The sequence below is a fragment of the Phocoena sinus genome, chromosome 5 (genome assembly GCF_008692025.1).
Source record: "Phocoena sinus isolate mPhoSin1 chromosome 5, mPhoSin1.pri, whole genome shotgun sequence".
In the NCBI taxonomy this organism is placed as follows: Eukaryota; Metazoa; Chordata; class Mammalia; order Artiodactyla; family Phocoenidae; genus Phocoena; species Phocoena sinus.
Window position 1 is genome coordinate 76,097,877 of NC_045767.1, and position 27,298 is coordinate 76,125,174.

Consider the following 27,298-nt stretch of genomic DNA (forward strand, 5'->3'; position numbering starts at 1 on the left):
CTTTTCCTCTTGTTTGTAGTTTCCTTTACTTTGCAAAAGCTTTTAACTTCCATTAGGTCCCATTTGTTTATTTTTGTTTTTGTTTATTTTTGTTTTTATTTCCATTACTCTAGGAGGTGGATCAAAAAAGATCTTGCTGTGATTTATGTCAAAGAGTGTTCTTCCTATGTTTTTCATTAAGAGTTTTATAGTGTCCGGTCTTACATTTAGGTCTTTAATCCATTTTGAGTTTATTTTTGTATATGGTGTTAGGGAGTGTTCTAATTTCATTCTTTTACATGTAGCTGTCCAGTTTTCCCAGCACCACTTATTGAAGAGGCTGTCTTTTCTCAATTGTATATTCTTGCTTCCTTTGTCAGAGATTAGTTGACCATAGGTGAGTGGGTTTATCTCTGGGCTTTCTATCCTGTTCCACTGATCTATGTTTCTGTTTTTGTGCCAGTAAGATATTGTCTTGATTACTGTAGCTTTGTAGTATAGTCTGAAGTCAGGGACTCTGATTCCTCCAGCTCCATTTTTTTCCCTCAAGACTGCTTTGGCTATTCGGGGTCTTTTGTGTCTCCATACAAATTTTAAGATTGTTTGTTCTAGTTCTGTAAAAATGTAAAAAAAGTCATTGGTAATTTGATAGGGATTGCAATGAATGTGTAGATTGCTTTGGGTAGTATAGTCATTTTCACAATGTTGATTCTTCCAATCCAAAAACATGATATATCTCTCCATCTGTTTGTATCATCTTTAATTTCTTTCATCAGTGTCTTACAGTTTTCTGCATACAGGTCTTTGGCTCCCTAGGTAGGTTTACTCCTAGGTATTTTATTCTTTTTGTTGCAATGGTAAATGGAAGTGTTTCCTTAACTTCTCTTTCAGATTTTTCATCATTAGTGTATAGGAATGCAAGAGATTTCTGTGCATTAATTTTGTATCCTGCTACTTTACCAAATTTATTGATTAGCTCTAGTAGTCTTCGGGTAGCATCTTTAGGATTCTCTATGTATAGTATCATGTCATCTGCAAACAGTGACAGTGTTACTTCTTTTCCAATTTGTATTCTTTTTATTTCTTTTTCTTCTCTGATTGGCATGGCTAGGACTCCCAAAACTATGTTGAATGATAGTGGTAAGAGTGGACATCCTGGTCTTGTTCCTGATCTTAGAGGAAATGCTTTCAGTTTTTCACCATTGAGAATGACATTTGCTATGGGTTAGTCGTATATGGCCTTTATTATGTTGAGGTAGGTTCCCTCTATGCCCACTTTCTAGAGAGCTTTTAGCATAAATGGGTTTTTGAGTTTTGTCAAAAGCTTTTTCTGCATCTATTGAGATGATCATATGGTTTTTATTCTTCAATTTGTTAATATGGTGTATCACATTGATTGATTTGCATATATTGAAGAATCCTTGCATCCCTGGAATAAATCCCACTTGATCATGGTGTATGATCCTTTTAATGTGTTGTTGGATTCTGTCTGCTAGTATTTTTTGAGGATTTTTGCATCTGTATTCATCAATGATATTGGTCTGTAATTTTCTTTTTTTTTTTTGTATCTTTGTCTGGTTTTGGTAACAGGGTGATGGTGGCCGCATTGAATGAGTTCGGGAGTGTTCCTTCCTCTGCAATTTTTTGGAAGAGTTTGAGAAGGATGGGTGTTAGCTCTTCTCTAAATGTTTGATAGAATTCACCTGTGAAGCCATCTGGTCCTGGACTTTTGTTTGCTGGAAGATTTTTAATCACAGTTTCAATTTCATTACTTGTGACTGGTCTGTTCATATTTTCTATTTCTTCCTGGTTCAGTCTTGGAAGGTTATACCTTTCTAAGAATTTGTCCATTTCTTCCAGGTTGTCCATTTTATTGGCATAGAATTGCTTGTAATAGTCTCTTCGGATGCTTTGTATTTCTGCGGTGTCTGTTGTAACTTCTCCTTTTTCATGTCTAATTTTATTAATTTCAGCCCTCTCCCTCTTTTTCTTGATGAGTCTGGCTAATGGTTTATCACTTGTGTTTATCTTCTCAAAGAAACAGCTTTTAGTTTTGTTGATCTTTGCTATTGCTTTCTTTGTTTCTATTTCATTTATTTCTGCTCTGATCTTTATGATTTCTTTCCTTCTGCTAACTTTGGGGTTTTTTTTCCCCTTCTTTCTCTAATTCCTTTAGGTGTAAAGTCAGATTGTTTATTTGAGATTTTTCTTGTTTCTTGAGGTAGGTTTGTATAGCTATAAACTTTCCTTTTAGAACTGCTTTTGCTGCATCCTATAGGTTTTGGATCGTTGTGTTTTCATTGTCATTTGTCTCTAGGTATTTTTTGATTTCCTCTGATTTCTTCAGTGATCTCTTGGTTATTTAGTAACGTACTGTTTAGCCTCCATGTGTCTGTGTTTTTTACGTTTTCTTCCCTGTAATTGATTTCTAATCTCATAGTGTTGTAGTTAGAAAAGATGCTTGATACAATTTCAATTTTCTTAAATTTACTGAGGCTGGATTTGTGACCCAAGATGTGATCTATCCTGGAGAATGTTCTGTGTGCATTTGAGAAGAAAGCGTAATATGCTGTTTTTGGGTGGCATGTCCTATAAACATCAATTAAGTCTATCTGGTCTATTGTGTTATTTAAAGCTTGTGTTTCCTTATTACTTTTTTGTTTGGATGATCTGTCCATTGGTGTAAGTGAGGTTTTAAAGTCCCCCACTATTATTGTGTTACTGTCGATTTCCTCTTTTATAGCTGTTAGCAGTTGCCTTATGTATTGAGGTGCTCCTATGTTGGGTGCATATATATTTATCATTGTTATATCTTCTTCTTGGACTGATCCCTTGATCATTATGTAGTGTCCTTCCTTGTCTCTTGTAACATCCTTTACTTTAAAGTCTATTTTATCTGATATGAGTATTGCTACTCCAGCTTTCTTTTGGTTTCCATTTGAATGGAATATCTTTCTCCATCCCCTGACTTTCAGTCTGTATGTGTCCCTAGTTCTGTAGTGGGTCTCTTGCAGACAGCATATATATGGGTCTTGTTTTTGTATCCATTCAGCAAGCCTGTGTCTTTTGGTTGGAGCACTGAATCCATTCACGTTTAAGGTAATTATCGATATGCATGTTCCTATGACCATTTTCTTAATTGTTTTGGGTTTGTTTTTGTAGGTCCTTTTCTTCTCTTGTGTTTCCTACTTAGAGAAGTTCCTCAGCATTTGTTGTAGAGCTGGTTTGGTGGTGCTGAATTCTCTTAGCTTTTGCTTGTCTGTAAAGCTTTTGATTTCTCCATCAAATCTGAATGAGATCCTTGCCGGGTAATCTTGGTTGTAAGTTCTTCCCTTTCATCACTTTAAATATGTCATGCCACTCCCTTCTGGCTTGTAGAGTTTCTGCTGAGAGATCAGCTGTTAATCTATGGGAGTTCCCTTGTATGTTATTTGTTGTTTTTCCCTTGCTGCTTTCAATAATTTTTCTTTGCCTTTAATTTTTGCCAATTTCATTAGTATGTGTCTCAGTGTGTTTCTCCTTGGGTTTATCCTGTATGGGACTCTCTGCACTTCCTGGACTTGGGTGGCTATTTCCTTTCCCATGTTAGGGAAGTTTCGACTATAATCTCTTCAAATATTTTCTCGGGTCCTTTCTCTCTCTCTTCTCCTTCTGGGACCCCTATAATGTGAATGTCGTTGCTTTTAATGTTGTCCCAGAGGTCTCTTAGGCTGTCTTCATTTGTTTTCATTCTTCTTTTCTTTATTCTGTTCCACAGCAGTGAATTCCAATATTCTGTCTTCCAGGTCACTTATCCGTTCTTCTACCTCAGTTATTCTGCTATTGATTCCTTCTAGTGTAGTTTTCATTTCAGTTACTGTATTGTTCATCTCAGTTTGTTTGTTCTTTCATTCTTCTAGGTCTTCGTTAAACATTTCTTGCATCTTCTCGATCTTTGCCTCCATCCTTTTTCCGAGGTCCTGGATCATCTTCACTATCATTATTCTGAGTTCTTTTTCTGGAAGGTTGCCTACCTCCACTTCATTTGGTTTGTTTTTCTGGGGTTTTATCTTGTTCCTTCATCTGGTACATAGCCATCTGCCTTTTCATCTTGTCTATCTTTCTGTGAATGTGCTTTTTGTTCCACAGGCTGCAGGATTGTAGTTCTTCTTGCTCCTGCTGTCTCTCCTCTGGTGGATGAGGCTATCTAAGAGGCTTGAGCAAGTTTCCTGATCTGGAATGTTTTGTTTTTAAAAGGCAAGTGTATGTAAATTTCTGAGATGGATCTCCAGAAAAAGCGAGTGAATTATATCAACCCAAAAGAAGTACAGAATTTTATTAGTGCTATAAATCTACAGGGACCTGTTAAGAAATTTGATTAAGTAGTATTACAAAATAGGTTTAGGGTCAGCTCATGAAATATTTAATAACTTACAATTAATACATATAAATATAATGACAATGTTTTGACATACACCTCATCGATGAGGCCACCAGATCCATATAAATTACAACCAAAAAATGTCAATTTTCAAGGCCACGAATATTCCTCTTCTTGCAGTGTAATCACTTTATAAAAAAGACAGTTGTTCTGACCTATTAAAACTTGAGTAAACTGCCAGGTTGCTTTTGTGCAGCCAAGTAGGTCAAGCAAGTTCACAACCATCTGAAAACTAGTTCAAATACGTTTAGATGCATTCTGAACCACAGATTATTCAGACAACTACCACCAAGAACTATATTTTCTTCACTAAAATTATTATAACTACATTTATATTTAAGATAAAATTCACTCTGTTTAAATTGTAAGATTTTGCAATATATGATTTATATATAACTGTCCATTCCCACTTTTCTATACCTATGTACTTTCAAAGTTTTCCAATGAACAAGAATACATGAGCATATTAAGTTCCTTAGTTGACTATTATTTTTTTTTAACACACTGATTCACTGCTTGATCCTTACCTGAAATGACAAGGTCTGAGAAAATCACAGGCCAAGATCCTATCTGAATCTGTGGAGTATCAAGGGAGATAGAACTCCCTTGATACAGACACATTTTATTTGCAGCATGCAAGTAAGAGTAATTAAGAATAAAAAAGGATATGTATATGGCATGCTCATTCACAGCCAGAAGGCCTATGACCAGGCTTCACAGGGTACAACCTGACCTTAACAAGTACTACATAACAGAGACATACCCTTGATACAGAAGATACAATTTGAGATTTCTATTGATGTATCTTCAAGTCTGCTATTGAGCCCATGCAGTAAATTTGTATTGCATATATCGTACTTTTCAGTTCTGATGTTATCACTTGATCCTTTTATATGGTTTTTATTTCAGAGGAGAACTATCTTTCTATTCACTTCAAAAATGTTCACTTTTGTCTCATGGGCCATGGATATAATATAAGAGCGCCTTTAAAGTCTTTTTCTGATAATTCCACCATCTGAATTATCTCAGGGTTGGCATCTATTTATTGTCTTTTCTCTTAAAAAAGTCAGATTTTCCTGTTTCTTTGTATGTCAAGTAATTTTGGATTATATCCTAGGCATTCTGAATATTTGGTTATGAAACTAGATTTTTTAAACATCTTCTGGAGAATTTGGTATTTTTTTTGCTTAAGTTTACTACAAGTTATATATTGCATTCTAGCATGGCAGTACCACTGTCAGCTCAGTTTTCAAAGTCTTTGCTATGTTTTTTGGCTTTATCCTCTGCATGCACTGCTCAGAGGCAAGTCTGGGATTTGAACAGTGGTTTATACTGTAGGTCAGTTCTCTGTCTTTGCTGTGTTCCTTTGGGTCTGTACATGCATGTGTAGCTCATAAGTAAGGTGGGACCTTTGTGGGTCTCCTCTCACATCAGCTCTCTTCTCTGTGAGATTTCCCCAGCATGTTCCAGTTTCCAGGGGCCTTTTTCCCAAATATTCTGACCAGAGAAATCGTTTTCTCTCAGAGTTTTAAAGTGCTTGTGCTACCTGGCAATGTAACTTTATAGGCAGAGATGGTCTCAGGGCAGGCTTGGGAGGGAAAAAAGGGGTACTCCTTTTCCTTGTTGTCTGGCTAGAAATAGGGGTTTCTCTAAATTGCTGCATCCACTGTGCAGTTCCCTAATTCAGCCCACCATTTGGTCAAAGCTGGGTCATGAAAAGAAAGAAAAGGTATATTCACCATTATACAGGCTAGTCTTCAAGTTATGACTTCCTTTCTCGATTTGCCTATTTTTTTTTTTTTTTTGCGGTACGCGGGCCTCTCACTCTTGCGGCCTCTCCCATTGCAGAGCACAGGCGCCGGACGCGCAGGCTCAGCGGCCATGGCTCACGGGCTCAGCCGCTCCGCGGCATGTGGGATCTTCCAGAACCGGGGCACGAACCCGTGTCCCCTGCATCAGCAGGCGGACTCAACCACTGCGCCACCAGGGAAGCCCTCGATTTGCCTATTATTAACTTTCAAAGTCTTTAGATAGCTGCTTTTAGTATTCTATTGAGAGTATTTAGTTCTAATCAGTCAGAGAGAGGCATACTCCATTTTGGCCTATGCATTGTATTATATCCATTTCTCAACAGACTTTCACCTAAAGTCTTTAGTAGTCATTGACTGATCATTATCTAGATCATAATTCTATTAGAAATTGCACTGTGGTGAATTTCTAATCCTACCATTCTCCCAGCATTTGTTATTGTCTATGATTTTTCTATAACAGTAAACTTTCCCTCTTAACTACTTGGTTATCCTGGAATAAAATTTGTACAGGAAATGAAGAAAAAATGGTTGATTCTTTCATTTACCAGTGATTTTCAGAGTAATAAAATGAGGGTTTTTTTTTAAGTATTATTATAAACTTCTGAATTCTTATATATTTGTGTTTCAATCTTCAGTTGTTATACATATTTTTGAACCTATTTTTATGGAAAATTTCAAACATACACAAAAGTAAAAAAGAATAATTATTAACCCATATATTCATCACCCATTTTCAACAATTATCAAATCATGGTCAATCTTGTTTCATCTATTCTTCCCCTTCCCCGTTCCTTCCCATCCTCCTTTGTATTATTTGAAGCAAATCCCCAAAACTATATCAATGTCATCTGTAAATACTCTAGTACGAATGTACAAATTATAAGGACTTAGAAAAAAAACACACACCACAATATCATTACCTTTTAAGTTAATAAAAGATGTCTAAGGCCTCTATACACAAAATATTTCTGAGAGAAATTTTAAAAGACCTAAATATATGGAGATATACTGTGGTTAACATATTGAAAGTCTCAATATGGAAAGATATTTAATATATCCAAATTGATCTACAGATTCAACATTAAACTAGACAATAATAATATGAAATAATAAATAATATTTAACTTGCTTAATGTTAAGCAGGGATTTGTTATTTATTTACTCATTTAGGAAACTGACAGGCTGAGTGTAAAATCTTTATTGAAATTCATAAGGACCAAGAAGAACCAAGGCAATTTTGAAGTACAAAAGTTGGAGAACTTAAAGCTATAATAACTAAAAGTGTATGGCACTGGTACAACAACAGACCAATGGAACAGAAACAGAGTCCAAAAACAGACCCACAAATAAAGTCACCTGAATTACAACAAAGGCACTACTACTGCATTACAGTAGGAAAGGACAGTCTTTTCAATAAATAATGCTGGACCAAATGGATTTCCAAATGGAATATAAAATAAACCATGAATCCTACCACACATCATACAGAAACCTAAATGTGAAAGTTAAAACACTCAAGTTTATAGAGGAAAACATAGTATAGTATCTTCTTGGCTTTGAGATAGACAAAGAATCCTTAAAACACACAAAACTAACCATAAAAGAACACTGATAAAATAGACTTCATTAAAATTAAGAAATTATCTTAATTAAGACACACTACTGAAAGAGTGAAGAAGTAGAAGAGATAACTTCAATACTTAATCCAACAAAAACTTATCCTAGAAATAAAGAACTTCTGCAAATCCGTAACACAGACAACACAATAGAAAAATGGACAAATAACATGAACAGGCATTTCTCAAAAAAGGATATCCAAAGGGTCAGTAAGCATGTAAACATGTGCTAACCTTTTAAGTTATCAGGGAATAACAAAACTACAATAAAATTTCACTACATACACTGCAGAAGAGTTATTAATTTGAAACACTAATAATTTCAAGTGTTATTGAGGATGAAGAGCAACAAGAATTCATGTACACTGTTGGTGGAAGTGTAAACTGATTCAACCATTAGGAGCATTTACAAAAGCTAAACAGCCAAATACCCTGACCCAGCATTTTCACCACTGGATATTTAGCCAACAGAAATGCATACATATGTGCCAAAAGAAATGTTCAAGAATGTTCACAGCAGAATTGTTCATAACAGCCAAAAACTGATAGTAAACCAAATGCTCATCAACAGTACAATGGATGAATAATTTTGGTATATACATATAATGAAGTATTACAAAGCAATGAAAAAGGATGAGCTACTGCTATATGAATCAATATGAATGACTCACATCAACAAGATGTTGACCATAAAAAGCCAAAAGAAGTTCAAAAATAGACAATACTAATGAATAGTGAATCAAGCAAGAATAATAGTTACCTTTGGGAGTGCGTGATGACTGTCAGGGGGCATGAAGGAGGCTCCTGGATTGATGAAAATGTTCTATATCTTGATCTTGGTATTGGTTAAACGAGTGTTGACTTCATAAAATTTCATCAAAATGACACTCAGTATTTATGCACTGTATAATATGCATGTTTTAATTCAATATAAAACATTTTAAAAGTTAGCAATACTATATCAGTCTCTTGATATTTTATTTTTAATTTTTTGGTTATTTTACTTGGTGAAATTGAAGTCTAGTAGAACTAGGTTTCTATATCAATCTGCCTCTTACTTGGGTACTAAAGTCATTATTTACTTTTTCCTGGATTATTACTGACAGTTTTGATATGTGGATCCTTCCCACATTATGACGGCAAAAGTTTACCTTGAAGTTAGACCTATCTCATGTTCACAAACTAGATAATTCTAAGATGATATTTTTTTCTTAATGTAAATATAATCAATTTTCTATATTAAGTTCCAGGTCACCAGTTCCCACAGTTTGTATTTGGAAAAAAAGAAGAAAATTCAAAGCTTCTGAGGCTTAGCATCTAAGCTCAGTTTTAGCTAAACTTGAAAAAAGCAAATCAGGGCTTCCCTGGTGGCGCAGCGGTTGAGAGTCTGCCTGCCGATGCAGGGGACACGGGTTCGTGCCCCAGTCCGGGAAGATCCCACATGCCGCAGAGTGGCTGGGCCCGTGAGCCATGGCCGCTGAGCCTGCGCGTCCGGAGCCTGTGCTCCGCAATGGGAGAGGCCACAACAGTGAGAGGCCCAGGTACCGCAAAAAAAAAAAAAAAAAAAAAGCAAATCAAGGCATGGTGTAAGTAAGCATAAGGTTGTTGTGAAATATAATGAATTATTAAATGTAAAGCGCTTAGAAAATAATGTGTACCACAAAGTAAATGTTCAAAAAAAGTCTGCAATTCTTTATACCAGTTTGAAAAACCCTATAATAGATCCTTACTCTTGAATTTCCTTCAAAATATTTAAGACAATAAAAACAGATCTCTTTTAAAAACAAACAAAGCATATTTATGGAGCTAAGGGAAAACTTAATAGATTTTTAATGAAACAAGCCAAAGTGAACATTAAAGAAAAGTATAGGATAGATGAAAATTTAATTAACTATACCTAAGGTTTTTTTTAAGTTCTACTAATAGATATTTAACTATGATATTAGGATTAGAACTTCTACATATAATTTATCCAGTTTGCCAACTGTTAACACGTGCATCATTTTCTTTACATACCGATAAACACATTTTCTGAACCATTTGAGAGTAAGTTGCATATATCATGTCCTTTTACCCCCAATTACTTAAATGTGTACAGCCTGGGAACAAAGACATTCTCTTAAATAACCACAGGATAGTTACTAACTTCAGGAAATTTAACAATTATACAATATTAATGTTTATTTTTTTAAGAGAGCAAATAAAGTCCTTTAGGGCTCCTCTAGTACAGGATCCAGTTCTGAGTCATGTATTGGATTAGCTATTTTATCTCCCTAGACACCTTTAATCTGAAAGTTTTCCTTCAGCTAAATACCTTTTAAACTGTCTTATGCTTACAAGGTACTCTGCAAGATAAGATTTTAAAACTTGGGTTCTTAAGCAAACTATATAGGGAAGTTTCATTAAAAAAAGAGATTCAATGGAAGAGTTAGGAAAAGTTTCAGAAGACTAAGATGAGAATACAAAAATCTTCTGATCCAAGACTGGCTTTAGTATATATACATTTTAAAGCTTTATAATGAGGAGGTTTCTAGGTTTCTTTGATATTGGTAATTCGTGGATTAGTGGTTTCGAAATCCTGTCCCTCAAGATGTCAAAAAATTACAATATATAATCAACTTAGGGCTTCCCTGGTGGCGCAGTGGTTGAGAGTCCACCTGCCGATGCAGGGGACACGGGTTCATGCCCCTGTCTGGGAAGATCCCACATGCCGCGGAGCGGCTGGGCCCGTGAGCCATGGCCGATGAGCCTGCGCGTCCGGCGCCTGTGCTCCACAATGGGAGAGGCCACAGCAGTGAGAGACCCACATACGGCAAAAAAAAACAAAAAAAAACAAAAAAAAACTGTCATGGTACCTACCCTTAAGAAACTTATAATTTAGTAAACCTAAGATTCCTGCTTTCAGATAGGAAAAGTATTATGTTTTCCTATTTTGAAAAGGAAGCAACTATGATGCAGCGTGAAAAATGTGTCCAAAGACAAAACTATGAAATGTTCTAGAGGAACAAAAAAGGTAGATCCTGAAATCGTGATCTTTAATCTCCTAACAGAGAACTTAACTTGCCTCTGTCAGACTGCAGAAGAGCTCCTTAAGAGTATCCTCCAATCTACCCATTGACTCCAAAAGGGACATGTACCGTCATCCCCAATGTACGTACTAGCTTTGTTCCACTGAGTCAGTCACCGACTAGTTTCCAAGTAATGTACTAGTACTTTCACTTAAAAAATAACAGGTAATCTCCATACACAGAAAAAACCAGAAACTGTACAAAAGGTATATACTATTAGATACTTTTAGAATGGATGTGATAATAAATGTGGAAACAGAAGATGTGGCTGGTCGCAGTGGTTCTTTAGTAAGTAATTTAACTTCGTCGGCGATAGGCTGTAACAGGCCATATGGTCCAACGAAGTTTGGTCCTTTTTGAAGTTGTATATAACCTAATACTTTTCGTTCATTAGTGTGAGGAATGCCACAGCTAGAAGAATTGGGACAATAAGTGTTAGAATGTTAATTATAAACATTTTGTTAGGGAGAGGAGTTAACAGCTAATAAATGTTTAAGTTTTACATAATTACTGGGCTCTGCCACCCTAACAAACCCTGTTCTCAGGCAGGGTGTTTTAATGAATTAAGATTATATCATTAATTAGTTTTAAGGCGCTTTTGTAAAGTAGACCTTATTTCTCTTGTCTTTTCGTACTGGGATAAATATGTAATAGATAGAAACTGACCTGGGTTACTCTGGTGTGAACTCATATCACATAGGACTTTAATTGTTGAACAAACTTAACTTTAATAGCGGTTACACCATTGGGATGTCCTGATCCAACATCGAGGTCCTAAACCCTACTGTCGACATGAACTCCAGAATAGGATTGTGCTATTATCCCTAGCATAACTTGCTCCGTTGATCAATTTTTTGGATCAATAAGTGAAGATATTTTGACTAGTCGGTCTAAGTTTTAATCATTCAGAGGCTTTTTTGTTCTCCGAGGTCACCCCAATCAAAACTGTTAACCCATATAAAAGTTTTGTTATCCCTTGATGGTTTAGTTCCTTTTTTTGGGGGGGCGGGCGGTTATTAAAGCTCCATAGGGTCTTCTTATCTTATTTTGTCAATTTCACTGATTAAAAGTAAAAGACAGTAAAACCCTCATGTGGCCATTCATACAAGTCCTTATTCAGAGAACAAATGATTATACTACCTTTGCATGGTCAGGATACCATGGCCATGTGACAGATGTCACTGGGCAAGCAGTGCCTGTAATAGTAGTTACGCTAGAGGTGATGTTTTTTGTAAACAGGCAAGATTTGTATTTGCCGATTTCCTTTTACTCTTTTTAATCTTTCCTTAGGTGCATACCTGTGTCAGGTTAACAGTAATTTTAATAAATAATCTAACACTGACTTAGGTTTATTTGTTGTTAACTACCAGTGATATCTATTACTTATATAAGCTTATGCAAGGACAAATATTTCTTGTTACTCATATTAACATTATTGCTTCTATTAATTGATTAGTCCAGTATTAAACTAGGAGTTGATTTACTTATTGGTGGTATTAAGGTAAATGTGTTGTTGAACTTGAACGCTTCCTTAACTGATGGCTGCTTTTAACTCTCTAGATAAGGTTGTATCCTGTTTCTAAAAAGCTGCAACTTTTTAGATTAGTATTTAAAAATACATTAAAATTTATGATTTTTTGAATAGTTTTTAAAGTTGAACTAAGATCCTTTTCCTGGACAACCAGCTGTCAACAGGCTTGTTATACCTCTACTTATACATCTTCTCACAAGTTTGCCACACAGATGAGTTTGTTCTAATAAACTGTACATAAGTAGCTCGTCTGGCTTTGGGGTATTTAATTTAAGTTCTCTTTGTTAAAAATTTCAGTTAAATCATTATACAAAAGGTAAAAGGGGGAAGCTTTACTTTTTATTACTTGTAATGCTTCTTGCCTCATGCCCTTACGATACTTTCTCTATAGTGCCAAAAAGCTTTTAATTTCTATCTCCTATACTTTAAATATTGGGTAAATGATTTATTCAATCTGCTTATAATAGTTGAATTTGTGGGAGGCTTGGGCTAGATTTAGTTCAAAGTATCCATACACTTTGAAATCTCCTGAGTGTAAACTAGGTGCTTTTGTTTAAGCTATACTTTGATTTATCCAAGCACACTTGCCAGTATGCTTCCCTTGTTACGACTTTATCTCCTCTCATATGTTTGGTACTTGCTAAGAAGTTATAAGAGTTATTAATACTTGAGAAGGGTGATGGGCAGAGTGTGCATGCTTCACGGCCTGACTCAACTAAGCACTCTGTTCTTAATTTACTACTAAACTCTCCTTTGGTTTTTAGCTTCATCAAAACTTTTGTATAATAAGAAATATGCTCTTGAACTAGAAAATGTAGCCCATTTTTTCCCATCCCATAAGTTACACCTTGACCTAATGTTTTTATGTATAATAATTATGCTTACTGTTATTCCTTTTCAGGGTTTGCTGAAGATGGCAGTATACAGACTGAATTAGCAAATGTTGGTGAGGTTTATCAATTATAGAGAGAACACACTCCTCTAGAGGGGAATGAAGCACCATCAAGTCCCTTGAGTTTTAAGCTATTGCTAGTAGTACTCCGGCAAATAATTTTGTTATGATAATTATTTGCATGTAGGGCTAAGCATAGTGGGCTATCTAGTCCCATTTGGGGTCTTAGCTGTCATGTGATCAGTAACTGTTAAAGTCACTTTTGCAGTTCATTTTTAAATAGCTATAGCTTTCTAAGGCTTAGCTAGAACTTAACTTTATTTTTTATTATTCTTTAACACATTTTACACCGATTTTCTATTAATTTGGGTTAATCGTATGACCACAGTGGCTGGCACGAAATTTACCAACCCTAAATAACATAACTTAGTTGAACTTTCATTTATGGCTTAGTTTTTATCACTGCTGTTTCCTGTGAGGGCATCGCTAAGCAAAGCATTATGAGCTACTATTTTAGTGTGCTTGATACCTGCTCCTTTTAATCCTTCATGATTTAGAGGATAGTCTGCTTAAGTTATTATGGTAACACTAAAACCTGGTAAAAAACAGAGTACTAATTTTCTTTCTACAAATGTCCATTCCTTTTAGAAGAAAAGTAATAGGAGAATCAACTTCTTATTTTCTATTTTAAAACAGTAACACAGGTCAGTCTAATGAGAATATGGATTATGCTTTCCAGGACACAAAAAAAGTGTAAGTCAGTCACTGAGAGCTGGTATCAACTCTTACCTCCCTCTAAATTTCCCCCACTCATCTCTTACTTTGCACTCAATCTATAGATACTTCTCTACCCTGGTAGAGAAGGGGTCAGCTAACCTATTCTGTAAAGGGTCTCAAAGTAAATATTTTTGGCTTTCTGGGCCCTAACATCTCTGATGCAACTACCTAACTCTGCCACTATAGCTTGAAAACAGCCATACACAATATGTAAAAAATAAGAGTGGCTGTATTCCAATAAAGCTTTATTCACAGACACTAAAACCTGAATTTCATATAATTTTCACACATCATAAAATAGTATTCTGCTTCCAGGATTTTTTTTCCCCCAACCATTTAAAAATGTAAACACTATTATTAGTTCACGGGTCATACAAAAACAGGCAGCAAGCTGGATTTGGTGGTGTGCAGACCCCTGACGGAGAGACTTGCTTGTAAGGCAGACATGCAGTAGGTGACTGGCCCTTCTGTACCTCAGTCAACTGCTTCTTTATCTCTAAACCTAAAACCTGACAGGAAATAATTCTTATTCTACTTTTCAGTCATTTGCAAATCACCTTTCTCTCAAAAAAAGACAAGTTATAATTCTTACTTTCAGGTAGTAACTTTGAAAAATTTCAAGAATTGCTGAAAGAAAATACATCTGGATATCAATTACCTTACCAATAAATAACGTTTCATTCCTCTGAAGAATAAAAAATCTAAAGATAAATAAAAACTATCAAAGAAGGTAGCCGATCATGTCCTAAATATTTTTATAATACTCTGTCCTATGTGCCTTGCCAGGAGACTGTAAACCTCACTGTACCCAATAATTAAGACAGAAAAGGAAGGAAGGAAGGAAGGAAGGAAGGAAGGAAAGAAGGGAGGGAGGGAGGGAGGGAAGGAAGAAGGAAAGGAAAGGGAAGGGGAGGGGAAGGGAAGGGAAGGGAGGGGAGGGGAGGGGAGGAAAAGGAAAGGGAAAACAGAAAAAAGAACAAAAGAAAAGAAAAAAAGAGAAGGCATACTTCTGAGCTCAAAATGAAGATTGAATATATCTAGTGAAACTCACCAAGTTGTAAAGATTCATCTAAGAGGAATGCAGAATTTTCCAAAGGCATCTTACACTGTGACAAAATCAGCTTCTAAGTTTCAGCAGCTTTACAGGAAAAACAAAAAACAAAAAACAAAATCTGTAAAACAAGGGCAGCTGTGGAAATAATGTTAACCAAATTCTAAGTAACAATACCGCCAGTATTTTTTCCCATCCACCTATACAGCATTAATTGGGGCTTCCTATGTGCCAGGAATAGGGGATGCAGCAATGAACATGTCAGATTCCATCAATTCCTCCGGGAGCTCAGTCTGTAGGCCAACTCCAAATGGGATGAAAGGCTTTAAGAATCATGATGATGTGAAGGGAAAGCATGGCAGAGATACAAACCAGGCTAGTGGGAACTAGTTAGGAAAGGTTTCCTAAAAAAGAGGCAATTAATGCAAGCATGAGTAGGGTCTGACCAAATAAAGCAAGAGGGGAGGGGAGAGAAAGAACAAGTTTCATTAGAAGGGAATGGCATGTTCAAAGGGCCAGATGTAGGAGAGGATATGGCGTTTGTGTGCAAGTAAAAGAAATCTAGTATGGCTGCTCAGAGTAAGAAAAGGGATGAGAAGGTCATTCTCTGAGATGAGATGGGCAAGGGAGGAAAGTAAGAAGTGAAGCAACTTGCCCTGCATCACTCAGTCACACAGGGCTAACAGGCAGAGATCATTTTAAACTCTCACCACTTGACTGCAATATATTAGCCATTCTGAAGCTCTTCCCAGTCCCCTAGCCTCAAGGGTCTTAGAGGTTGACCCCTGGGAAGGAAGGTGAGTCAAAGTCCTGTGGAGGATGATCCTTTCAGGGGGCTTTTGCAAAGGCCTGAGGGAAAACTGCCAGCCTCCCTATGAATGGATGAATTGATCAACTGACCATCGGGGCCCTCCTGCAAAATGATGGGGAAGAAGTCAGTTTCAGCACCATTCTCAGTTACAAATTAATAGTTGCCAAGCATTTTACTATAGGTGAAGTCCAGTTCTAAGTGCTTTACACGTATTAACTAATTCAATCCTCACAACATCCCTATGAGGTAGGTGCTTTTATAAACCTTTATTTCCAGTATGGTTTTATGAAATAGCCCAATCATGGTCATTAATTTTTATTAACAATTAAAATTATCAGAAATGTTAATGATACTTACAATATTAAAAGCATTTTAATTACCATTAAATCAGAAAAGTACTATTTTAAAGATTAATCAACAAAAACAAAAGACTTTACAACATTAATTTGGTTATTTCTCTGTTAGAGAAAGAGCTGGAAATTTTGTTTCATGCTCATTCATTCATTTACTATGATAGGTTCTACATATCCAATGATTAGGGGAAAAACACACCAAATTCCTGCTGTCATGGAGTTTCAGTCATTGAAATACAACTGGCAATTATGTTTTTGTAACATATCCTAAGTTTTTTGAATGAATGAAAAATCAACAACCATACAGACAAAATCTGATGCATAGAGGAAAATTAAAACCTGAGGGGAGTGGATTGTGAATAAAAAATATATATACATGTTAAAGAAGGAGGAAGAGAAAGAATAAAAAACTGCTCCACTAAAAAAGGGAACCCTCATGCACTCTTGGTGGGAATGTAAATTGGTGCAGCCATTATGGAAAACAGTATAGAGGTTCCTCCAAAAACTGAAAATAGAACTACAATATGATCCAGCAATTCCACTTCTGGGTATTTATCCAAAGAACACAAAAACACTGATTTGAAAAGATGTATGTATCCCTATGTTCACTGCAGCATTATTTACAATAACCAAGATACAGAAGCAACCTAAGTGTCCTTCAATAGATAAACAGATAACAAAGATGTGGTGTATACACAACACACACACACACACAAATCATACTCTACCATAAAAAAGAATTAAATCCTGCCATTTACAACAATGTGGATGGACCTTGAGGATATCATGCTAAGTGAAATAAGTCAGACAAAAAGAAAAAAAAATGGTTATGAAGAACCTAGGGGCAGGACAAGAATAAAGACGCAGATGTAGAGAATGGACCTGAGGACACAGGGAGTCGGAAGGGTAAGCTGGGACGAAGTGAGAGAGTAGCATGGACATATATACACTACCAAATGTAAAATAGATAGCTAGTAGGAAGCAGCCGCATGGCACAGGGAGATCAGCTCGGTGCTTTGTGACCACCTAGAGGGGTGGGATGGGGAGGGTGGGAGGGAGACGCAGGAGGGAGGAGACGTGGGGATATATGTACACGTATAGCTGATTCACTTTGTTATGGGGCAGAAACTAACGCACCATTGTGGAGCAATTATACGCCAATTAAGATGTTAAAAAATAATAATAATACCAATACTGAATTATTTCACTCATATGTGGAATCCAAAAAACAAGAAAAATAAACAAACGAAACAAAACAGAAACAGACTCAGAGAGCACAAACTGCTGGGAGAAGAGGATGATGGATGAAACAGGTGAAGGGGATTAAGTGGTATAAAACTTCCAGCTATAAACTAAGTCAAGGGGAAGTAATGGGAATACAGTCAGTAATACAGTAACAACTTTGTATAGTGACAGAAGGTAAGTGGACTTGTTCTGATTATTTCATAACATATAAAAATATCTCATCACCATGTTGTATACCTGAAACTAATGTTGTATGTCAAGTATAACTTAATTTAAAAAAAAATCTGTTCCACTGAGGAACACACTCGTGAAGAATGAAAAAGAGAAAAGAGAGCACAGCAAAGTACCGGTAATCAGCCCACAATGATGAAGGTCCTTAAGGGACTCAAAACAGTTATAACGATAAAAAGCAGATGAATATTACACAGTAGAGGATTCAAGACTATAACCTAGTGAAGAAAGATTACACCTTAATCCAGCAGTCTTCACATTCGGGACCAGATGGTTTTAGGGAATCAATTTCCAAATCCTTCATGTCTATAATTACCAACCAGCTACTAGAACTAATATCAAGGTCAGAGCATCATACTGCTTTCTCCTTTCCTACAGTGTATTTTGTATCTTCCTTCTTCCAGTTCACAAGAGAAAGATGTATCTCTTACACATCTAAAATTCACTACAATGCATTTCCCTGTAGAAACATCCAGAACACCAAAGGAATAATTTTAAATATTGATATCAAGGGAGTATCCTCTAATGGAAGTACCATATATCCAAGGTGGTCTTATTTCTCCCTGTCCCATACACCTCTGTTAAGAACAATACATGACATTAAAAAGCAGATATTCTGGCCTGGCCCCAATGCACTGTTAAAACTTCAGGATGCGAGAATAAAAACAACCTTCTGATTAAGAAGCTCATCTGAGAGAATCCAACGAAAACAGTGATGATAAATATTGAAGACAGCTAGAACTTAGTTCATCCAGGTTACAAGCTTGTGGCCAGAGACTCCTTACATAATTTATATAGAATTATTTAGAACTCAAGATCTGGGAAGCATCTTAAATTAGAATTCAACATCTGTACTTTCACCATTCTCAGAGAAATGAGAAAGAAATTAGTACATTCCATCAATCACCTGTGTCTTGTGTCTGTGATGTGAAGATATTTTACATGATTTCAAACAGTTGAAAAGATCCCTTACTTCAGTTAACATCATATCTTCAAGTAAACGTAACACATATCAAAGTTAAGTTAGTGTTTTATATTTTCTTGAACACTTATGGAGAAACATTTTTATTAACTTTTATGAAAAGAATACTGCACACAGTAAATCCATATTTTTTAAAAAACTGGGACAAGTCTTTACACTGTCACATTCCATGCATTTCTCTGCTTGTTTTTCATTCCTATATGGACATATTACATATAGATTAGTTTAGCAGGAATATACTGTAAATCCTACTATAAATGATATACTTAACAAAAGCATAAGTGTTTTGTAAACTTCACACTTATTAGTGACCCATCTTTTCTTTTTACTATTAATTTCCACTGAAACCAGTCTCATTTTAACATATACATAATATTCATCTATGGATACATAAATTCCATGAAAAGAAAAGTCCCCTCTGAAAAGATACATTTACATCTAGTAATTGTTTAATAATAAAATCAATAATACATTTATGGTATACTCATAGTAATTATAATTCCAAAAAAAGTTTTTCTGTTAACACTTAGACCATTATGGTCATAATAAACATTCTGAATTTCAATATCTATTCATATTTTTGATGCCCAGAAGCATTCTTCAAGTATTGAAAGAAAGGAACTGCCAACCCAGAATTCTATATCCAGACAAAATATCCTTCAGGAAAGAGAGGGAGATTAAAATATCCACAAATGACAGAAAACTAAGAGAGTGTGTCATCAGTAGACCTGCCTTAAAAAAAGGAATGACTATAGGAAGTTCTTCTAACAGAAAGGAAATGATAAAAGAAGGAATATTGGAAAATCAGGAGGGAAAAACTGGAAAGAGGAAGAATATGGGTAAATACAATAGCCTTTTCCTTCTCCTAAGTCTTCTATATTATTTTTGATGATTTAAGCAGAAATTATTAACACTGTGTGATACGGTTCTCAATATATAGAGAGAAAATTAGAAATGGAGGGGGTGGGTAAAGGGAGTTAGCCAGTAGACTATAATAAGTTACCTATACATAAAGTACCTAGAACAACCACAAAAAAGCTATCCAAAGAGATACAATCAAAACATTATAAATAAATCAGGATGGAATCCTAAAGTGTTCAACTAACCCACAGTCTTCTTTTTCGCTCTCCCACTACTACTGAAAAAGGAGCTGAGTTAATGCACATGATACTCTATCCCCAGGCAAGACAGGAGTGGAACAAGTTTGAGGACATTGATGAGTCACATACTCTAAAGGCAGAATTTTCAAAGCATTTATAATATCAGTTTTGGCATTACTCTCATGCACTGCTGGTGGGAGTAGAAATAGGTGCTGACTTATGGAGGACAATATATCAATATATTAACAAAATTATAAACGTTCCTACACTTTGGTCCAGCAATACAGGGGGTATAACAAGCATTTTTTTAAATGAAACGAAATAGAAGAAAAAGTCAAAGTACAGGACACCTAGTAATGGTTAGGTTATTTCCTGAAACTGTTGTTTCAGGTATGTGTTTATTGAGTGTGTGGGTACTGGGTCACAACATAAAACATATTTCTTACTATAGGCTGTGGTCAAAGAAGTTTGGAAGCCACTATTTCACCTCAAAAAGGTAGCCTGAGGCATAGGGACAAACTGACACTTTGGAAAGGGAGGGTTCAATGCCTGGATGTGAATAAGTGAAAGGGAAGAAAGACATATAAGGAGACAAAGCAAACCCAAGGTAGTACGTTACTGAGCTACTAACTGAGCTGCTAACGAGCTAGGCAGAGCCATGAGAAACATGGCCTCTTTGGGGTGAATGCAGAGGAGATGAGGAAGGGAGAGAATTTATCTGACTGGGTCCAAAGAAGAGACAGAAGCAATCCATCAAAGTTTGTCCCCCAAAGTGTGAATTCCTAAAAGGAATTTCTTGCTTTCCTCAATGACACCATTTGCTTTTTTTTTTTTAACTTTTTATTTTATATTGGAGTATAGTTGATTAACAATGTTGTATTAGTTTCAGGTATACAACAAAGTGACTCAGTTATACATATATATGCATCTATTCTTTTTCAAATTTTTTTCCCAATTAGGTTGTTACAGAATATTGAGCAGAGTTCCTTGCGCTACACAGTAGGTCCTTGTTGGTTATCCATTTTAAATATAGCAGTATATACATGTCAATTCCAAATTCCCCAACTATCCCTCCCCCGCCACTTCCCCCCTGGTAACCATAAGTTCATTCTCTAAGTCTGTGAGTCTGTTCCTATTTTGCAAATAAGTTCATTTGTATAATTTTTTTTTAGATTCCACATATAAACAATATCACACAATATTTCTCTTTCTCTGACTTACTTCACTCAGTACAACCATCTCTAGGACCATCCATGTTGCTGCAAGTATCATTATTTCATTCTTTTTAATGGCTGAGTAATATTCCATTATATATATGTACCACTTCTTCTTTATCCATTTGTCTGTTGATGGATACTTAGGTTGCTTCCATGTCTTGGCTATTGTAAACAGCGTTGCAATGAACACTGGGGTACATGTATCCTTTCAGACCATGTTTTCCTCCAGGTATTATGCCCAGGAGTGGGACTGCATGATCATATGGTAGCTCTATTTTTAGTTTCTTAAGGAACTGCCATACGGTCCTCCATAGCAGCTGCACCAATTTACATTCCCACCAACAGTGTAGGAGGGCTCCCTTCTCTCCACACAGTCTCCAGCATTTTCTGTTTGTGAATTTTTTGATGATAGCCATTTTGACTGGTGTGAGATGATATCTCATTGTAGTTTGGATGTGCATTTCTCTAATAATTAACAATGCTGAACATCTTTTCATGTGCCTCCTGGCCATCTGTATGTCTTCTATGGAGAAATGTCTATTTAGGTCTTCTGCCCATTTTTTGACTGCATTGTTTTTTTTTGATATTGAGCTGCAAAACCTGTCTGTAAACTTTGGAAACTAATCCCTTGTGAGTCACACCATTTGCAAATATTTTCTCCCATTCTGTGGGTTATCTTTTCGTTTTGTTTATGGTTTTCTTCATGGTGCAAAAGCTTTTGAGTTTAATTAGGTCCCATTTGTTTGTTTTTATTTCCATTACTCTGGGAGATGGACCAAAAAAGATATTGCTGTGATTTATGTCAGAGAGTGTTCTGCCTATGTTTTCCTCTAAGAGCTTTATAGTGTCCAGTCTCACATTTAGGTCTTTAATCCATTTTGAGTTTATTTTTGTGTATGGTATTAGAGAATGTTCTAATTTCATTTTTTTTACATGCAGCTGTCCAGTTTTCCCAGCACCATTTATTGAAGAGACTGTCTTGCCTCTATTGTATAGTCTTGCCTTCTCTGTCAGAGATTAATTGACCAGAGGTGCATGGGTTTATTTCTGGGCTTTCTATCCTGTTCCATTGATCTATATTTCTATTTTTGTGCCAGTACCATACTGTTTTGATGACTATGGCTTTGTAGTATAAACTGTAAAAAATACAAACACATGGAGGCTAAACAATATGCTACTAAACAACCAATGGATTACTGAAGAAATCAAAAAATAGCTAGAGACAAATGAAAATGAAAGCACAATGATCCAAAACCTAGGCGATGCAGCAAAAGCAGTTCTAAGAGGGAAGTTTAGAGCAATACAACCTTACCCCAGGAAACAAGAAAAATCTAAAATAAACAACCTAACTTTACATCTAGAGCAAATAAAGAAAGAACAAGCAAAACCTAGAGTTAGTAGAAGGAAAGAAATCATACAGACCAGAGCAGAAATAAATGAAACAGAAACAAAGAAAACAATAGCAAAGTTCAATAAAACTAAAAGCTGATTCTTTGAAAAGATAAACAAAATTGATAAACCTTTAGCTAGACTCATTAAGGAAAAAAAAGGAGAGGACTGAAATCAATAAAATTAGAAATGAAAAAGGAGAAGTTACACCTAACACCACAGAAATAAGAAGAATCATAAGAGACTACTACAAGCAACTGTATGCCAATAAAACAAACAACATGGAAGAAATGACAAATTCTTAGAAGGTACAATCTCCCAAGACTGAACCAGGAAGAAATAGAAAAAATGGACAGACCAATCACAAGTACTGAAACTGAAACTGTGAGTAAAAACTCCCAACAAACAAAAGTCCAGGACCAGATGGCTTCACGGGTGAATTCTATCAAACATTTACAGAAGAGCTAACACCTATCCTTCTGAAACTGTTCCAAAAAAATTGCAGAGGAAGCAAAATTCTCAAACTTACTCTATGAGGCCACCATCACCCTGATACCAAAACCAGACAAAGACACCACAAAAAAAGGAAATTACAGGCCAATATCACTGATGGACATAGACGCAAGGATCCTCAACAAAGTACTAGCAATCTGAATCCAGCAATACAGAAGGATCATACACCATGATCAAGTGGGATTTATACCAGGGAAGCAAGGATTTTTCAATATCCACAAATCAATCAATGTGATACACCACATCAACAAACTGAAGAATAAAAACCATATGATCTCACTAGATGCAGGAAAAACTTGACAAAACTCAACACCCATTTATGACAAAAACTCTCCAGAAAGTGGGCATAGGGGGAACATACCTCAACATAATAAGGCCATATACAACAAACCTACAGCTAACCTCATACCCAATGGTGAAAAGTTAAAAGCATTCCCTCTAAGATCAGAAACAAGACAAGGATGTCCTCTCTTGCCACTTTTATTCAACATAGTTTTGGAAGTCCTAGCTATGGCAAGCAAAGAAGAAATAGAAGGAATCCAAACTGGAAAAGAAGAAGTTAAACTGTCACTGTTTGCAGATGACATGATACTGTACATAGAAAATCCTGAAGATGCTACAAAAAAGACTACTAGAGCTCATCAATGAATTTCGTAAAGCTGCAGGTTACAAAATTAATACATAGAAATCTGTTGTATTTCTATACACTAACAACGAAAGATCAGAAAGAGAAATGCAAGAAACAATCCCATTTACCATCACACCAAAAAGAATAAAATACCTACAAATAAACCTACCTAAGGAGACAAAAGACCTGTACTCTGAAAAGTATAAGACGCTGATGAAATCAAAGGACTCAAACAGATGGAAAGATATACCATGTTCTTGGACTGGAAGAATCAACATTGTCAAAATGATTATACTACCCAAGGCAATCTACAGATTCAATGCAATCCCTAGCAAATCAGCAATTTTTCACAGAACTAGAACAAAAAAATTTTTTAATTTTTATGGAGACACAAAAGACCCCAAATAGCCAAAGCAATCTTGAGAAAGAAAAATGAAGCTGGAGGAATCTGGCTCCCTGACTTCAGACTCAATGACACCATTTTCTTTGCTTACTTTTTTAAGGTAAATTTTAAACAATGCATGTGGCTTCATTTGTGGTTCACATTATACTTCTATTGGATAATGCAAGTGTAGAGCCTGGAGTGCTACAATTTCTCTTTGCACTCAGCAGCTGATTTGTCGAACAGATGTGAAACATCTTCTGCTGTGATTTTTCTTCTCTTTGCCATTATGGGCAGAAATGAAAGTTTCTGAATTCTCAACTGTGTTCAATGAAAACTAAAAGCAGCCTACAAAAATAGTGTCTCCAGGCTTCTTTAATAACTTCTTGAAAGATGATGTAATAACTTGGGCAATACAAAAATCAGACTGAAAAAAATGATGCAATAGCGACAAACTTTTCCATATTCTATCACCCTTCTACGCGATTCCATTATTCTTCTACTTTCATGTTATCTTTTAAGGAAAGATAGCAATAACTGGTGAGTCATGATAAAACAAATCTTAAAATGTTGAAACACACAATGTTTAAAGGTAAGAGAATATAATTAATGAAAGATAGAGATTTATTCAATTTTTTAAAGTACATTTTGTTTTGTTCTTTAGGAGACCTCAAAGAATAATAATCATGAAATACTAGTTCTTATAAATAGTTGGAATGCTTAAAAAATCAAAAAGTCTATAATTAAATCCAATGGATATTGATGGTATACTAAGGGTTAATCAAAAATTGGTAAGTAGGGCTTCCCGGGTGGCGCAGTGGTTGGGAGTCCGCCTGCCGATGCAGGGGACGCGGGTTCGTGCCCCAGTCCGGGAGGATCCCACATGCCGCGGAGCGGCTGGGCCCGTGAGCCATGGCCACTGGGCCTGCGCGTCCGGAGCCTGGGCTCCGCGACGGGAGAGGCCACCGCAGTGAGAGGCCCGTGTACAACAAAAAAAAAAAAAAAAAAAAAAAATTTGGTAAGTAAAAGGTAATTGATAAAGCATTTTTCTTGTCTGTCCTATCAAACTATATTTCAAGGTAACCAAAGAGACCTAATTGGTGAGGGGTAGTCCTTCAAAGAATTTTAGCTAATAAGAACAAAAAGAAATTACATAAATAGATGGGCAACAATCATCAATGGATTTTAAAGCCATGAGGAGAAAAAGTGATCGTGAATTGCACAACAGATCATGCTGTCACCAAGTGAGTGCAACTGATCAATCTTACCATCTCCAAAAGTGAGACAGACATTACGTACCTCCCAATGTAATGAAACATGTAGTATACAGTACTACTTATAAAATGTTCTTGTGTAGAAGAGTCACGCTGGAATCTATCAAACCTTTATATTGTATATTCTTAACAGTAGCAATGTCACACCCAGGGGTGAAAAATATCTTCAACAGTAGTATATTAAAATGGTTTCTTGCCCTCCAAAGCACAGTGCTGTATCTGTTCTTGGGTTTCAAAGAGCAGACAATAAAGGAAAAAAAAAATGTCTAAAAAGGGCCTTTAAAGGAGTAAGAAAAAAAAAAGAAAGAAAAAGGTTGAGAAACACTGCTTTAGATCAAACTTTCAGTTTAAATTATACAGAAAAGGAATAAGTAAAATGACATCAGGAAGAAGCAATCAGATAAATCTAGAATGTGAAATATTATACAGAACAACTGACCTAGTTTCTTCAACATGGAGGGAAAAGGGGGTGGGGGGTTGTCAACTGTCCTAAATTTTAAAAAGCCTCAGAGCCTTTAGTTTCAGAAATATTTACATTTACATTTAGAAATATTTACAGTGAATTATATGTGGAATATGCTTCAAATAGCTTTAGGAGAGGGTACATGGGTGAGGGTATGGGCGAAACAAGACAGGTTCTGAGTTGATAGTTATTAAAGCTGGGTGATCAGTAGATTATTCTAATCTGTATACTGTTGTATATGTTTTCCATTACAACAAAGTACGTGTTATTTGAGGAAGATTTTTCATTGTTAAGAAATTGGAGCATTACTGTGTAATACATACTTGTGGCAAACATTTTCTATCAAAGGTGATCTACAAACTGATAACACTCTTCTTCCAAATAAATTGTACTCTTAAAAAAAAAAGGACTCAAGGGCTTCTCTGGTGGCGCAGTGGTTGGGAGTCTGCCTGCCGATGCAGGGGACGCGGGTTCGTGCCCTGGTCTGGGAGGATCCCACGTGCCGTGAAGCGACTGGGTCTGTGTGCCACGGCCTGCGCGTCTGGAGCCTGTGCTCCGCAACGGGAGAGGCCACAATGGTGAGAGGCCCACGTACAGCAAAAAAAAAAAAAAAAAAAAAAAAAAGGACTCGAAACATTACAACCAATTGTTAGTACCTCATTTGAATCCTGATTCAGACAATATCAAAAAGTATTTTTGAAACAATTGAAAAAAATCTGAATAAGGACTAGGCATTATATGATATTAAGAAATTATGGTTAATTTGGTTAGATGTAGTAATGATACTGAGTTTATGTAAGAAAATATCCTTATTTTTTAAAGAAACATAGAATTACTTAGGGGTGAAGTGACAATTTCTTTCATTCTTTTCTTTCTTTCTTTCTTTCAAGAAAACCTGAAGAATGAAAGAGATAATGACAAACACTCAGTTTTGCCTCTCTTCCCTTTGGAAAGCCTACTGGTAAGACAGCACAGAAGAACAAAAAGTAAGATCTATAAAACAATTAAAACAATGGAGAAGGAAGTTATGAAGAGATGAAATGATACAGTAGATTTCTGGAGAGCAGAAAGCAGATCCAAGTGTATTAACAGGTTAAGCATATGCAAAATTCACATAAAGGGACTACAGTGGAGTTCTGAGTCAATTGTCCTGAGACTCTAGCCTCTAGAGTTAGCAGATACAGAGGCTGAATACAAGTGACCTAGGAAAAAGCTTTACCTGTTTCCTTTCTCTGCACCCCTTCCCTGGCTAAGCAAGGCCAGCATCACACCTAGGCCCAAAACTGCACCACTCTTTTCTAAAGAAATCTAGCAGAAATTTAGCAAACTGCTCAGAAAGAAACTAGATGGATGTTAGTGTCCACAGAGCTCATGTCAATATGACAACCAGAAAGCTCCTGAAAACAGCAATAGGTTCCCTGCTCTTAGGCTCTAAACCTAAACTTGCCAGCAGACAAGACACTCCATCTATGTACAAAGAATCACCAACCAGCCTTCTCAAACAGAGATGGCAATTGGAAAAAAAATCCACCTATACGAGAAAAAACCCCCACCATAGCTACCTA

General features: G+C 36.1%; 1 protein-coding gene across 18 annotated transcripts in view; it reads right to left on the reverse strand.

The window, feature by feature from the left end:
• CLOCK (clock circadian regulator) overlaps positions 1–27,298 on the reverse strand; it is a 135,758-nt gene that overhangs the window by 80,755 nt on the left and 27,705 nt on the right. For 9 of the 18 annotated variants that reach the window (XR_004350041.1, XR_004350040.1, XM_032632902.1 and 6 more), the window contains exons 3-4: positions 15,146–15,232; positions 8,587–8,687 (exon numbers count right to left, since the gene is read on the reverse strand). The exons of 3 other annotated variants lie outside the window; for them this stretch is intronic. The gene's annotated coding sequence lies outside the window, so the exon portion shown is untranslated. Of the gene's footprint in view, positions 1–8,586; positions 8,729–15,145; positions 15,233–15,855; positions 16,059–27,298 lie in introns of all 18 variants that reach the window. 6 more of the 18 variants (XM_032632899.1, XM_032632890.1, XM_032632889.1 and 3 more) reach the window with 5 other exon arrangements.